The following is a 16,177-nucleotide window of genomic DNA, read 5'->3' as shown; positions in this document are numbered from 1 at the left end:
TTGCACATAGTTTCTGTGGCTTTCCACCTCAGAATATAAAGCAGTTTCTGAGGGTGGTGTAAGTCACAAGGCTCTCAGTGGTGTGACTATGCAGAGGCCACTTCCCCTGTACTTTCTTGTGCCTGCTTCTCTCTGTGTCTCTGTCTCTGTCTCTGTCTCTGTCTCTGTCTCTGTCTCTGTCTCTCTCTCTCTCTCTCTCTCTCTCTCTGTACAATTTATATATTAGACTGGATGATGTTTAAAACAAGTTATCACAGAAAGTTTCCAAAAATACTTTATCTAACTAAATTATCTGCTTCTAAATTCTATTTTTTTTTTATTTTTCCCTTTCATTGAAAATAGATTGCCTTCTGACAATACATGCTGTACATGCTGCTTATGGTTTCCCCTCTCATCCATATATTCTCCCTTTCTGTCTCTCATTAGGAAAGAAGAAAACAAACTTCTAAAGGATAATAACAAAATACAACAAAGTAAAATATAACAAAAAATTATCACACAGGAGTTGGACAAGATAAACCAACAGAAAGAAAAGAGACCAAGAGAAGGCACATGAATCATATCCACTCGTTCACACACACCGGAATCCCATTAAAATACTAAAATGGAAGCCATCATATACAAGCAGGGGATATGGTGCAGACCTCTGCATGCCCTGTGAATTCTGTCTGAGTTCCTGTTATTCATATGTACATTCATGGTATTGTGTTTAGAAGACTTTGTTTTCCTGGTGTTCTCCATCCCCTCTGGCTCTTACACTTTCCAGCTCCCCTTCAGTTGGGTTCCCAGAGATGTGAGGGGAAGGATTTGATGGAAGTATCCCATTTAGAGCGGACTTTTCTAAGGTTTCTCCCCCTCTACATAATGTCTGGTTGTTGGTCTCTGTATTTGTCCCCTTCTGCTGCAGGAGGAGGCTTTTCTGATGATACTCGAACAAGGGACTGATCTATGAGTATAGCAGAATGTTATAAGAAGTCATTTTATTGCTACTTTTTCTTTCTTTTCTCTTTTAGAGTAGTCTTATACAGGTCTACAATAGGTCTCTGGGCTATCTAGTCTCAGGTTCTTTGTCACCCAGTGTCAGGTATGTGTTCTATCTCATGAAGTGGGTCTTCTATCAAACCAGATATTAGTTGGTTACTCCCACAAGGTCTGTGCCATCATTGACCTAGAATATCTTGCAATAAGGACACCATTGTACACCAAAGGGCTTGGGACTGGCGTGGGTTTTATATTTCTCTTCTGATAGTATGCTAAGTACATTCCTGCACCAAAGATACTAGAACATAGGGATGAAGGATCTAAATAGGCACCAGCTCAACTTCTCCATGTTCAATGAGTCTTATAGGTGTTGTCTTTGGCTGACAGTTTGTGGAGAGCAACATATTGTCTTGGCAACAATCTGGGATGCTTGAGAATTCCCATTGGAATTCCTTTAACCAACAACTCAATTAGATGTAACTCTATCCCAGTACTGGAAGCTACATTTGGTGACAAGAGATGGCCAGTAGGGACATTGTCTCTCTCATTATTTGTCAATTTGCTTCAGATTGTCTTCGTGTATGTATGTACTTCTACTGTTTTAGGTTTTTATACTATCCCTCAAGTAGATATAATTTTTACTGTCTCTCCCTTTATTCCCTTTCTCATCTCTTCCCTACTCCCACCTCTTGCCTCTCATTTGATTCCTATTTCAGCTCCCCTCATCTACCTGTAACCATCCCTTCTATTTCTCTTTCCTAAAGAGTTCTATCTGTACCCTCTTCCCCCTTACTCCATAACTACCCTCTCAGGTTTTGTGGATGGTAGCTTGGTTATCTTTGACTTAACAGCTAATATTTTCATATAAGCAAATATATATCATATTTGTCTTTCTGGGTCTAGAGTGCCTCATTAGGGATTTTTTTTCTAGTTTCTTTCATTTGCCTGCAAATTTCATGATGTCAGTTTTACTAAACATGTGAGTAAGACTCCAAAGTGTTTTCTTCTCTTGAGTGACATCTAGTTTGTTTCCAATTTCTGTTCATAGAATAGAGCAACAATAAACATGTTTGAGTGTCCCTATGCTTAACTGTATTTCTTATCAAAATGAAGTACTAAGTTAAATAGTTTACCTTCCCTTTGAAACAATACCAAAAGAGACAACATATATGAATTGATGTATTTTAAGATCCCAAAATCATGTAAAAAAGAATAGTCATTCTCAAAGGACTGTCAGGAGTGTTCTCCTTTATGTTGTTTGCTATAACACAAACATGAGGAACACCAATGCCATATGATGGATTCAGTGATCTGAGGATGGTACTGAGTCAGGGTAAGGTGTGCATGAGAAAGCCATGCACAAAGTGAAATCTAGTATTTGAGAAACTCCTGTGCAATATTCTTTTGAATATTAATCACATATTTATGTGAAGGGATATCTGAGGCTCAGAGAACCATCTAGAATAGTTACAAGAGAGGCAACACTCAAATAGGACCAATGCCCAGCTCCAACAATGAGGCTTCAAAATATCATGGCACCCCTGGGTAAGGTAGACTCAATGTTAGCTTGTGCTTGATAGTGGTGAGTTATTTTCCCTAACTCTTCTCTAGCACCACTTAATCGATCTTTACAACATGATGTGAAATGATGTAATAATTTCTCGATTGTTTCACCACTTCCAAGAACAAAACCTAAGAATATTTGGAAAAGTACATAAGTATCTGACATTCAATTAATTGAAATTATGTCTGACATCTTGTAAATATTACTAGACTTGCCAATAACCAATAATATAACCCTGTTATTAAAGGGAAAAATCAAGTAAATGGCATGTGAAACAAAACAGGTGATGGAATTATTGCAAGATGTTAAAGGTATTATACTTGCATTCAACATGTTCAAAATAACAAGCATGAACATGTATTTCACACAGAGAGATCAAACTTTAAGATATAAAAAATATAATGCAGTAGGTAAAACTTACCCAGGCTGGAATTGAAAGCACCTTAAAGAGATGAATTACATAAAAACTACTGAGAAGGCTATATATCAGATGAGTATAGAGTTAAATAGAACAGAAGAGGAAGAAGAGACATTGTCTTCTTATGACTCCTATGTCTCCTAGATGACTGAAGCATGTTTCCTCATTTGCTTCTCAAATTAACAATACCTATGTTTGTAAAAATAAATAAAAAATAAAATTAAGGTACTCCTTAATTTTGTCCAAAAGACTACCCTCCTTGAAGTAATAAAATTTGAGAATTTTGTTTTATTTCAACTCCTCTCAACCATCTTGTTCTCCTGGAACACAATAGTAATTCCATCTATCTATCTATCTATCTATCTATCTATCTATCTATCTATCTATCTATCTATCTATTTAATTTCCAGCTCATGAGCATTCCTACCATCTGGGAAGATAAACATCTTCCTATTTAGTGCAGAATCACGCAATTGGTGTCCATAAATACTGCTCAGTTTTCTTTGGAAAAACTTAGTATCTCCCTACACCTCTATATAAGGGAAACTAAGAAATGTCTCCCCTAGTAATTGCTTGTTTTCATGGTCTGGGTTTGCTCTAGAAGGCCATAGTAAAGTAATTCAGTTCAGTAAGCTGATTCCAAGTTTATTGATCCCGAAAGTAAGATACAAACTAGCAGACAACATAACAATAAACAAAGAAGAAGGAGTAGTTTTACCCATAGTCAATGATAAAAATACTTTTAAAAAATTCAGCGTTACTTAACATGTGGTTTTGCTCAACTGACAGATCTGTGACATTGTACAGAGGAGATCTAAAGAAAATCTTCTCTTTTGCAGCAAGCAAAAACAGCAATATTGCCTGGGGGAAGCAGCTAACCACCATTGTCAAGGCCACTTAGAAATCAGATAAATTGTGGCTGGTACTCTCTCCTCTTTGTTAAATAATGTGAGAATGTCGTTGGAGACACTGCCTACTTTTGTGATGTTAAGCTTTTAAAAATGTCATCTCGAGAAGACGGAATTTAAAACAATCATGTTATAAGAAAATATCCATTACATAAAAAGAAAGAAAGTCTCCAAATAAGGCAGATCACACATAAATAACTTATGTTGAAATGATCCTATTCCTAAAAATTACCAAATGAAAAAAAAAATTAGGCAAATGTCTGAAAATCTCTGGAATATTTCTTGACTTGAAGATATATTGTGAAATTTGTATAATTATAAAAAAGAAAAATGATCGAAAGGGAGAAAATATTTTTGTGGTGTAATATGACAATTTTTAAATTTCTAATCCCAAAGCAACATACATTAGAGTTAAGAAAGGTGAGAGGAGGCAACTGACTAAAGCTCTCTGAGATGGTTTTGCTTTTCTCCGGGTTCCCAGTCTACCTATGTGTCACTTTCTGTTTTTATCCTTTCTTCCATTCACTATTTTCCTTAACAAAAATCTTATTTTCTAAAAATCTTATGGAAGAGAATATCATGGGGAATATCAATAATAGAAGATGATTAATTGGAAAGGAAACAAGACATTCTCTGAATGACTGATAAAATTCTGATGATTCATAAGACATGGCTAATGAAAACTAAAAATGTGTACTTGAAATAATGTATCTTATAAAAATAAATGTGAATTTAGTTATTTAGTAATTTCTACCAGGTTTTCATGAATCACTATCTTCCAAATGAAATGTTTCTATTGAAAAATTTCTTCCTCTTATACATATGAGTTTTTTAATTCCAACACAGAAACTATGCCACATAAATATATTAACTTGTAGCTAGAGTTTTCCTGCCTTGCCCACAGTCAGGACAAATCTTTGTCACCCGTCAGTCCCACAGCCGCTCAGACCCAACCAAGTAAACACAGAGACTTATATTGCATACAAACTGTATGGCCATGGCAGGCTTCTTGCTAACTGTTCTTATATCTTAAATTAATCCATTTCTATAAATCTATACCTTACCACATGGCTGGTGGCTTACCGGTGTCTTTACATGCTGCTGGTCATGGCGGCGGCGGCGGCTGGCAGTGTTTCTCTGCCTCAGCCTTCCGCTTCCCAGAATTCTCCTTTCCCCTTGTCCCACCTACTTCCTGCCTGGCCACTGGCCAATCAGTGTTTTATTTGTTGACCAATCAGAGCAATTTGACATATAGACCATCCCACAGCATTAACTGAACTTTTATACTTTTTTAGTGTACACTATGTAAGAAAAGATATACTATAAATAAGTGTTTTAGGGATTTTTATCAGGTTTAGCTAAGACATATTGTCTTTTTTGGCTAACAAAGCAGTGTGAATTTAAGTACTTTCCATTTTTCATATATTACTTCTACAAAGACAAGTGATTATTGTCCAAATATAAATCAAAAAAGCAAGATGACTCATGGGCTAATGATAAACATGTTCCTAAATCCTGTTTGCAAAATTCTTACTAAAATTCTTTTCAGCAAAATTTTGCAAAAATCCTACACTTAAACTGCTTTTGAAATAGATAGTATTTTAAAGAACTTTTAAAGGTCTTCATAAACATCCCACATTATGTCATTGATTCAAAGAATCTTTGATAACTCAACTCTCATTAAGTAATATCTAGCTTGTATTCTAATAAGAAACCATTAAAATAAGGGACAGTGAAATGACTCAGTGTGTAAAGGCACTTGCAACAAATCCAGAATATCTGTGTTTTCAATCTGTAGAACTCATACGGTTTTAGGAGAGAACCAGCTCTACTAAGTTATCCTCTAACCTCTATGTATGGCATGGCAATTTGTCTGTCTCTCATTCTCTGTCATTCTAAAGGAGTAATTTAAGAACAAACAAATTTTAAGGGAATTCAGAAGTCAAGAAAACAGGAATATAGAAATCACTAAAACTAATCTAATACTGTTGCACCCTGTGCCAGAATATCAGACTTCTGTTGGTGCTTATGACATTCCTTTTCAAGTCACCAAACTGGAAGATTTCTTTGTGAAAATTGTGAGTAGAGATCCATATCTGTTAACATCAGAGGTCGATTCACTTTTTAACTCTCAAAAGTATGTTGGAAAGCAAACACGAACAGTGTCTTAAATTGTTATACAGTAACACAGTAAAACCACCAAATATCTTTGCATTACTGCATTGACCACCTTTCAAAAATCCTCCCCATCATGAACACAGAGGTAGCCAGAGAGAAGGCTCAGGTTGTTGAGTGATGTGGCAGTTCTTCACTGGCCATCCTTGTTATTCCTATTTATCAAGAATCCTACATTGCAAGGTGTTGTGTACCTATTTCCGTTGAATTTAAACATTTCCTTATGGAAGAAAAAGAAGGTTCAGAGGTTGCTAAAAATTCATAAGAATCTTACAAGTCTCAGGGGACTTATGAAGCTTACAAACTTCCTGAGGTCCTTCCCTCAGGTTGTATATGAATGTGTAAATGATTTCCATAGGAGAGGAGACTCTTTCGTGGAGTAGTGCTTTGCAGCTGTGCAGGGAATTCCTGTGATGCAGCTTTCATGAATCAGTGATGGGATTAGAACTTTGCATCAATGCAGCTACTTTAGAGTCTTCTGTACTTTTATAAGTATTCACCCATTCTCCTATAAGTAACTGCAATAAACCCACAGGAAGTCTGTAAATCAATGAACATAGGTAAGGTGATGTGTTGAATAAGGCTGAGGAAGGCATAACCTGCTTAGGCAATTTTTTTTTTTTTTTTTTTTTTGGTTTTTCGAGACAGGGTTTCTCTGTGTAGCTTTGTGCCTTTCCTGGGACTCACTTGGTAGCCCAGGCTGGCCTCGAACTCACAGAGATTCGCCTGGCTCTGCCTCCTGAGTGCTGGGATTAAAGGTGTGTGCCACTACCTCCCAGCAAGGCAATTCTTAATATGTCTGGAGAGACAACTTTAGTCCTAATTGTTGTTTTATCACTTAAATCTATTTGTAGACCATTCCCTGGATTTCAGCTTCTAATTGCAACTCCCATTCAGCATTTTTCAGGCATGGATATGTTTGTACAAATGAAAGATACTACAATGCTTTGAAAATATCCTGTATTCAAAAATGGCCAAAACAAGAATGTAATAAAAACTCTTCAATACCACTTGAGTGATAATCATTGTTATTTCATTTACTTTTACTTACTTTTCATGACGTATTTGTCTATCTATGTGTTTGCTTATTTATTTGTGAAGAGGGCCATTCATGCCATGGTATGTATGTGTAAGTCAGAGGAAAACTTGCAGGAATCAGTTCTCTCCTTCCTCCATGTATATTCCAAGACTCGAACTCAGGTCACCAGACTTGGCAGCAAGTGCCTTTACCTGCTGAACCATCATACTGCCTCTCCAAAGAGTGTTTTTTATTTTATTTATCTGTTACAGTACTAGGGATTGAATTGAACCCATGACCTTGTGTTTGAAAGAACTCTATCATTGAGCCAAACTCAGCCGCCTTCTACTTTGATCTTAAACATCCTTAATTATCTTTGACTTCATTAATCAAAAGTCATGTCTCATAAAGCTGCCTCCACCTCAAAAGTCCTAGCCATAACTGCTTGTTCCCAAACTACCCACATAGCTTCTTGTTCAACATCAAAAAAATTCCACAACACTTTGTGAGATTTGGCGGTTTTCTAAAATAACATGGGACTCAGAAATGCATTTATTTTGCTATAACCAGTTAGTTGATCACAAAGGCTATAACTCAGAAACATCAAGATGATAGATACAAAAGGAAATTTACAGAAGTAGGGGATCCAGAACTTTCTTTCCCTTGCTGGATGTGCCACCTTCCTAGTACTTTACATGTCCACAACCCTAGAAATTCAGAAATCTTACTGTTTAGGTGGTTTCTGTTTATTCCTGCTTTACTCAGCTTTGAGCCCCACCAGCTTTCATGAAAGACAACATGATTGGACTGAATGTCTCAACCCTCTAACTTTATGATTGCATGTCCTTTAGGGAGTAGAGTAGTCCTTAGTGGCGTTACATTAGTATCTTTCTATCCTTTGCTCTTCCATAAGGTCAATTCCCCTCTGTAGCCCCTTTTCAAGGCTCAAGTCTCCCTTCTTTTGCCTAACATCCTGCACTGTAAAGATTGTTCTTTAGATGTGGACATGACGTTTTATTGAATATTAAATATTAAATAAGATTAAGAATTTCTGGCAACATTTTTACCTCTTCTTTCATTTTTTATACTATCAATCAACTACACCAAAGCACGAAAGTTGCAATGAGATTTACCTTACAGAAAAAAAAATGTGTCCATTCCAAAAGTGACAGGGAATAACATGAAGATGTTGGGGCTGATTATGACATTACCATCAAGAAACAAAAATGCTCTGCTTAGAAGATCAGGTGGGTAAGACGACCTTGAGCTACCGCTCTTGTTTCTCTCTCTTTAAATGTCTTTTGTACCCCAAGTTCCCAGGAGGGAGTTTAAGGATCAGCTATGTGAGGAGACATCTCAGCTCTTTTGTAAAATGTGTCATGACTTATCTGATTCTCCCTCATTCTCTCTCTTAGGTAAGTATTTTCAGTGATCAAATTCTGCTCTACTGGTCTTTTATTATCTGATCTCTTTCCATTATGCATTTTTTACTCTTTTAAAAGAGGTTTATTATTAATATGTTCTTTTAAATTCTAGTTTTTAAATTCTCTTTCATCTAATTGGATAGTGAACAAAAAGTCATAGTTTCTGATATTTATTACTTTAGTTTAAAAATGTCCTATAAATATTTCTCTATTCTAACTACCTATTTATTTCATTTATTTCTTTAACACTTATTGGCTTTTTAAAGAAGTTTATTTTTTGTTGTTGTTGACAAAAGGACTTTATATATCCCTGGCCTCAAACTTGCTATGTCAATGAGAATGACCTTGGATTTTTGATCTTTCTGCCTCTGCCTCCCAAGTCTTGGCATTACCATCATGCTCCACCATGTCTGGTATATACAGAGCTGAATCCCAGGTCTCCCTGCATGCCAGGCAAGCAATCTACTATCTAAGATACATTTTTACAACCACTTTCCCCCCAAATTGTTGTATCTACTTTCATAATTTAAAGTAATCTGACTAACTTCAGCTACTGGATGGACTAGTACTATATGTGCTATAGCTTTGATTATTAGTCTAGCTAACCTATTTGTCTAATATGGCTCAAAATATTTAGTTTATTGATGGAGAGCTTGTTTCAAACATTTTAGTAGCTGATAATAATTAAACATTTATAAAGAATTTTTTCTTCCTCTAACTGACATAAAAATGTGAATGGCACCCTTTTGTTAAAGAAATGGAGTCACCCAAAGACAATTAAGGAATGATGAGAGAGGAGAGTTAATTTTCCCAAGGGAAGGGACCCTCGATTGGTTATTCAATACCAAGTGGTGAAGCCTGAAATTACATGTATCATGTGCTTGCAGACAAGCAACACTGAAAAAAAAATGCAAGGTGTATTTACATCTTAATGTATGTGTGTGTGTATGTGTGTGTGTGTGTGTGAGTGTGTGTGTGTGTGTGTGTAACAGTGATAGTAAAAGAAAAGGAGGCAAGGGATGTGAGAGGGGCCAGGGGTAAGGAGGGGAGACATGAGAGTGATGGGAGGAAGGGAAGAGGAAATAAACAATATAATTTTAATAAAAAAAATGAAGTCACCTTTGTCAAATGAGGACATGCTCATTTTTAACAGAACTCAGACACTGTCAGTTTTCCTAGTTGATTCCTACAGTATGACATTCTATGTCTTTCACTGAACAACAAACAAACATGACCTTGTTCTTCCCATTTAAAATACAAAAGAAAAATATAACTCTCTTCTCTACATTCTTAACTTGGTTTTGAATTCAGAGCCTTCACATCTCAGAATATATAATACCTGAGAAAAGGATTTATATGTATTTCTCTCCAGGTCCAGTTGTGTCTTGCTCACCCTATATTAGTACTGAACGCTCTTCCATTTGAGTATTCTGGTCTAAAGAAGCAGTCTTCCCTGAATGTTTATCTAAGGAATAGGACTATGTTGTCATATTGGAAGAATTGTAGAATTTGAATTCAATGAAATAAATGTTTTCATTAAGCCAGAAACTATTGAATTTGTGGACCATCTCTACTTTAAAACTGAGGATTATTGACAAACTAGTTTGAAGCATGCATATTTGAAATTTTTGAGCTTCTGTGACTCAAGTCTTTATCATTTTACTCCTAACCAGACTTGAAAACCAAAGGAGAGCCCAGTTCATGCTTGGATGCATTGATCTTTTTTACCTTTCAATTAAGACAAGAAGATCATAATTCATAAGGCTTCTCCCTTATCAAGCACATGGAGGAGACTGGGTCAGCCAAGCAGAATGTGAGAAGGGTTCTGAAAATGTAAAACTTCTGTGAAAAAATATGTGTTCTGATACAACAGTCTGAAGAGCAGCAAGACTTGAGATTAATTCCAAACTCTGTACTCTACCAGAAGATAATGGAAATACAGAAAATTTATTAATTCTTCCCAATACAAGAATGAAAAAGGTATTACTGCACAGCATAGACAGACAGTGATGAGTCATATATTTAATTGTCTAAGAACATAAAATGGCATGTAAGGTATTCTCAAATGGCACAGTGTTCACTGACTTTGATGGTTATACCGAACTTCGAAGAGAGCACAATCCATTTCATTTAGATTTCACTTAAATGTGTTTTTGATGTTATAATGCATTAACATAATAGTCTCATATTTTAAGTTATGGCTTCAGGTCATGACTAATTAATCTACAGGGTTTTATTAAACTCCTATGTAACCTAGAAAGGGTTGGTAAAAAGAAAAATGATGTTTTAATGACTATTTTAAGGCAGTTTAGCTTCTGAAAGGTATTTGACTTTGAAAGTTTAAAATTAAATTTAAACCATGATTTAAGACTTAAGATCATTCATTTATTTGTTTTGAGAAGTGATGGAGACAAATTGGCAAAAGGCTTATTTATATACAAAATGAAATTGTTTAGTTATATTTTTTTCTTCAGGTTTGTAATTGTAAACAAGTCAGAGGGCTTTTTGTTGTTTTCTTTTTTTCATGACATTATATTTTTTCAAAAGAGATTTAATTTTTAATGCATATGAGTGTTTTGCCTGTATGTACATATCTTTAGCATATGCATATTTGGTGTGCACAGATACCAGTACATCAGGTTTCTTGGAAATGGAGCTGCAGAAGGATGTGAGCTGCCATGTGGGTAATGGGGACTGAGCTTTAGTTCTCTACATGAATTGCAAGTACTCTTAACCTGCTGGACCAGCTCTCCCTCCTATCACATATAGATATTGTTACCTAGAAAAAAGTTCATGTCTCTTATAGCTAATGAATATTGCAGTGGTTCTCAGCCTTTCTAATAATGTGACTCTTTAATACAGTTCCTCATATAGTGATCCTCAACCATAAAATTGTTTTCATTGCTACTTCATAACTGTAATTTTCCTACTCTTGTTAATAGTAATGTAAGTATCTGATATGCAGAATATTTGATACGTGATCATTATGAAAGTGTCATTTGACCCCCAAAAGGGTTATGACACACAAGCTGAGAACTGCTGTAATATGGCATTACATTTCTGAGCTATAGAAATTAAATAAATATAAGCAAATATTTCAAGTTATAACATACTCAGGCATTTGTATTAATATATGTAAAGCCAACATACACATTTTCAACTCTGCATGATAATTATGATAGGTAATTTTCAAAGAGATGAAAAGCATACACCACAAGTCCACATTCCCAAGCAATGTCAAATACCAGGATAATTTAATAGAATTTACGACAGAAGTTGAGCAGTAAACAATTAAATGGGTGGACAACTTGCCATTTCTGGAATAATGTTCATTGAATTTATTCACTTGTTCAATGGTTTTCAAATATCAAATGATAAGTCATGAACAATTTTAGCATTTCTGCACTTCAGATTTTTATTCTAACTTATCTTTTACTGGGTGTAGTTAAATTTAGTCAAGATGAATTTAAAACTCATTATGAGTTACATGCCTATTAATATACAAGTTTGCAGTCAACAAACTGGGACCCGAGAACAAAATGAGTCTGACATAACGGTCCTGTGATGCAGGATCTAATGATGGATTTATGTGCTTTCAACATTTGGAGAGAATTAAAAGAAGAATTGCAGTTTGTGAGATATGAAACTGCCATGAAAAGTAAATTTAATAACATTTCATTGGATCTTAATTATATCAGAGATTGTGAATTGTGTAAGAATATACCTTAGTATTGATTACATGCTGACATAATCACATTTTAGATTTATTGATCTAAGTAAAGGAGATTGTGAAAATTAATTTTCTTATATCTTGCATTGTGTCATTGTAACATTGAGTATTACATATGTATGTCACATTATATTTCCATCGGCTCTTTTTGATGATTAGTAGACCTAGTGATCTACCAGAAAAGTATGAGTTTCATGACTCCTCTAGTAGGACAAACTGTTCAATACAATGGAGTAATTTAAAAATCTTATTAAAGAGTGTAGTTACTTACACCAACAGCAGTGGAGAATATGACAAAATGACTAATAGTGATATCTGAAATGGAAGACTTACCTAATTCAATGTCTTACAGTCCCCAGTTCTCCCAATGTCTTCTTGCTGAAGCAATGATGACACTGAAGAATTCAGTGACTTGGGAAATGCTGATCATGTGGCTTTCAATAACTTGTGCTTAGCAGTCCAAACAATCGGTTATACTGTTGTCCTTTGAAATACAGAACATTTATATGATAGAGATTTGTTTTCAAAACCAAAACCTGGATATGCAACAATTGTAAGATTTTGCTCAAGTAAATAAAAAAAAATCTCTATTATTATTCTTTGTTGACTAAGATTCTTCACACACATATCTGCCTTTGGATAACTTTTAAAGAACCGTACAAGAAAATTCTGTAGTGTAAATGTGAATACAGGTTTATACCAGGGTATGAATATGTGTGAGTCTTTCAGTTAGTGGTTTATTGCCATAAAATTGTTGATCTTATTCTTTGCCTTGCACAACCAAACAGAGTACAGTCTTCATGAGAACGGTCCTTAAGTTGTGTTCCAAGTAGGTAAATGGTGAATTATCATTATTAACTTGATAGGAAAGTAAGCACCAAGGAGATTAATAAATCAAATTTCTGGGAATGTTTTCTAAGTATGCTACTGAAGAAGTTTAACTGAAGGAGGAAGACAGATTGAATGGGGTGGAACAGTACCACAGATTGGGACCTCACGGGAGAGTGGAAGAAAAGTAACACCCCCAGCACAGATCAGCTCATATGCCCCTTCCACTCGTACACTCTCTGCTTCCTGTTTACCATGGTTAAGGCACTTTGCCCTTTCATACACACTCCCTGCCATGATGGCTTGGAACCTCCCGACAGAGAGTTGTGACCCAATGTAAGTATTTCCCCTCTTGAAGTGTTTTGTGCAGGTATTTTTGTTATGATATGCAAATAAGAAAGCTTTTTCTAACTTGTGAACTCCATCCAGTTTTTGACTGACTGGAAACATAATTGTGAAAATTGATCATTTTGTGCAGTTCAGTATCATCAATTAAAGAGATATTGGTAACAGTTATAATAGGCACTTTGGCTGGGATTTTGAAATCAGTATCTATTTTTCATTCTTTAATAATTTATATTAGGCTAAAACTGTCACTAAATGAAATACAGTATAAAAATAAAGCGAGATATGGGAAAATAGGTCAATTATGTGAAAGGGAAAGTCAAGCAGACTAGTTGATTATATTATGAAAGTCAGCAAATGGACTGTGATTAATAGTAAGACATTTATATTGTTTTTAATGTATTCCTTTCTCAATCATAGAGATGACTTTGCAGAAACACACAAATTCTACCATCTCAGAACAAAAACTTGGGATATAAATTCATCCAGCATCCACCGAGCATGCTTTAACAATTACTCTAGAATCGGAATATAAATTGATAGTTTAAGTCCTAATTCACAGTTCATTTGGGAAGAAAAGCCAGTGAGCGATCACAGTTGTTACAAAATTAGAGAAAAATGTATTGTTTTATTACACGAGGAAAGTTTAAGATGATATTACTTGTGTTGCCATGCCCATGGGTACATATTAGCTGACCACAGATAATAGGACAAAAAGGCTAAATTATTATACTGGGACTGTAGATGATACTGTATCAAAGGAACAATAAGAGACATTATACTACAAATTGCAGTTGCCTTATATATAAATTTTAATTTGCTGTTTTTCTTTTTCTTTTTTCTTTGTGATGAATGGTTGCATAGCCAAAAAATAAATAATGCAATTTAAGAATTCATAAAACCAAATACAAGTAAACAATATGTATGTGTAGAAACAATTTGTAGAATCATTCCACCTTAATATGTGCATATGGAATGGTATTAGAAGCAGTAAGGTAAAAAGTAACATGGTTAGAAAACATCAAAAGGACTAAGAGCATGCATTCTCTGTATGACTTTTTCAGGTCATTGTTCAAGTTTACTGATCAAGATTTCTAAAACCACTGAGAGTCTAAAAAAATCATTAACAACTTGATCTGGAGACAAGTGAGCTTGTACTTGGATGGATTCTTTATTCTATGAATGCTGAAGCCTCCCTGCAATGCAAAATTCTGAATGCTTATAGTTTTATGACAAGCATATAGACATTTCTGTCCAAGTTATTTCTTAACATCATCTAAAATGTTCCAGATTATCTTTGTTGAAATTGAACAACTTTATCAGCTCTTTGCCTTGAGTAGTTCAGAGAGAGAGGGAATAAAAGGACAAAACAATTTGGGGAAAATACCTAATCTCTCTTCTATAGTCATAAACGGAATGAAGCCAAAACACTTTCAGGCTGATGGTATTTGATGTTAAACTGTGGCAAAAGCCTAAAAAACAATATTTTACTTTTAGAAAACCCCCTGAAGGATTGTGCGACCTACTTCTGATCATCTTATACTCTATCAAAATGTGACCTACTTCTGATCAAATGCTACTCTATCAAAATGCACAGTTCTTCAAAGTCTTCTTTTTGAGTTCTAAAAGTTTTCAATGAAAAGTATAGGTATATTAGACATTAAAATATTATAGGGTTCTTCATTTCACAATTATTCAAAATGAGACATATCTTTATGAATATTTTTCCCTCTTTAAAATATTTAAAATAGAAAGTTTAGAATAACTTCTGAAACAGTAACCTGAAATACTTTTAAACTTGTGAAGTCTGAAGGACTAAAGGGATAGTTATTGATTTCAACAAGAAAATTTAGTGACCTTTATAAAATAGAAAAAAATCTCTGTTAAATAATGGGCATAATTATGGTATTAAAAATCAAATGCCATTTTAAGGTAATACCACTCCCTCCCTACTTTCAGGAGATAATTGCCAAAGCTTGTTCCATTTATTACTGGATGCACAATTCAGATTCTTGAAATATTTTCTTTTGAAAGTTAAATAAACAATTATGGCTGGTTTTCTGACTTATTCGTTCTAATACAGATGAATTGTGTCTTAATATTTTGTCTTTGACTACCAGTTTGGATGACATGTTTTCATTCACCTCTTCCCCATCTTCTGTTATGCCCAATCTTTGGCTACATTATTGCTCAAATCCTTATTATATTGCTACTCTGTATGCACTTTGTGAAGAATATAAACATGAGAGACTTATAGTCCTTTTCTCTCCCATAGGAAAGCGCTTGTATTTTCTTTTAGCACTCAAATTATTCTGTGTGCCTTCCATTTGTTTCTAATGAAGGGCTCTTATTTTATTCATCTTTCTCCTTAATACTCATTTGAATGCCCGACTCATTGATGTATTGGATGAATGGAATTGTGGAAGTGAAGTATTTCCCTTTTCATAAAAATTTAATCTCTTTTGCCTATTAAAGAGAATCACTTTCTATTTTTCAAAACCAAAAGAGTTTTCTAAGAAGCAAGATTCAATGTATGCAGTATAGGAATGAGGGGTTCAGGTGAAAAATAAGAGCTATGTCAATTTGCAGCCTGTATATTTAATTCTATAACCATGGATAACTCTTGTGATTCCCAGCATATGGTAGCAATATTAATTTGCTCAACAGAGATTGGTAGGATTGTAGGTAATGTTGATATTCTGCCCATCACCTCAGAGAGTGATTTCTTACCCCCCCCCCTTTTTAACTTCTAAAGTTCTTTTTTACTTTCTGGGAAAAGATACTTG

Source organism: Peromyscus leucopus, chromosome 2 (genome assembly GCF_004664715.2).
Source record: "Peromyscus leucopus breed LL Stock chromosome 2, UCI_PerLeu_2.1, whole genome shotgun sequence".
Taxonomy (NCBI): Eukaryota; Metazoa; Chordata; class Mammalia; order Rodentia; family Cricetidae; genus Peromyscus; species Peromyscus leucopus.
Note: the sequence above shows the minus strand (reverse complement) of the source record.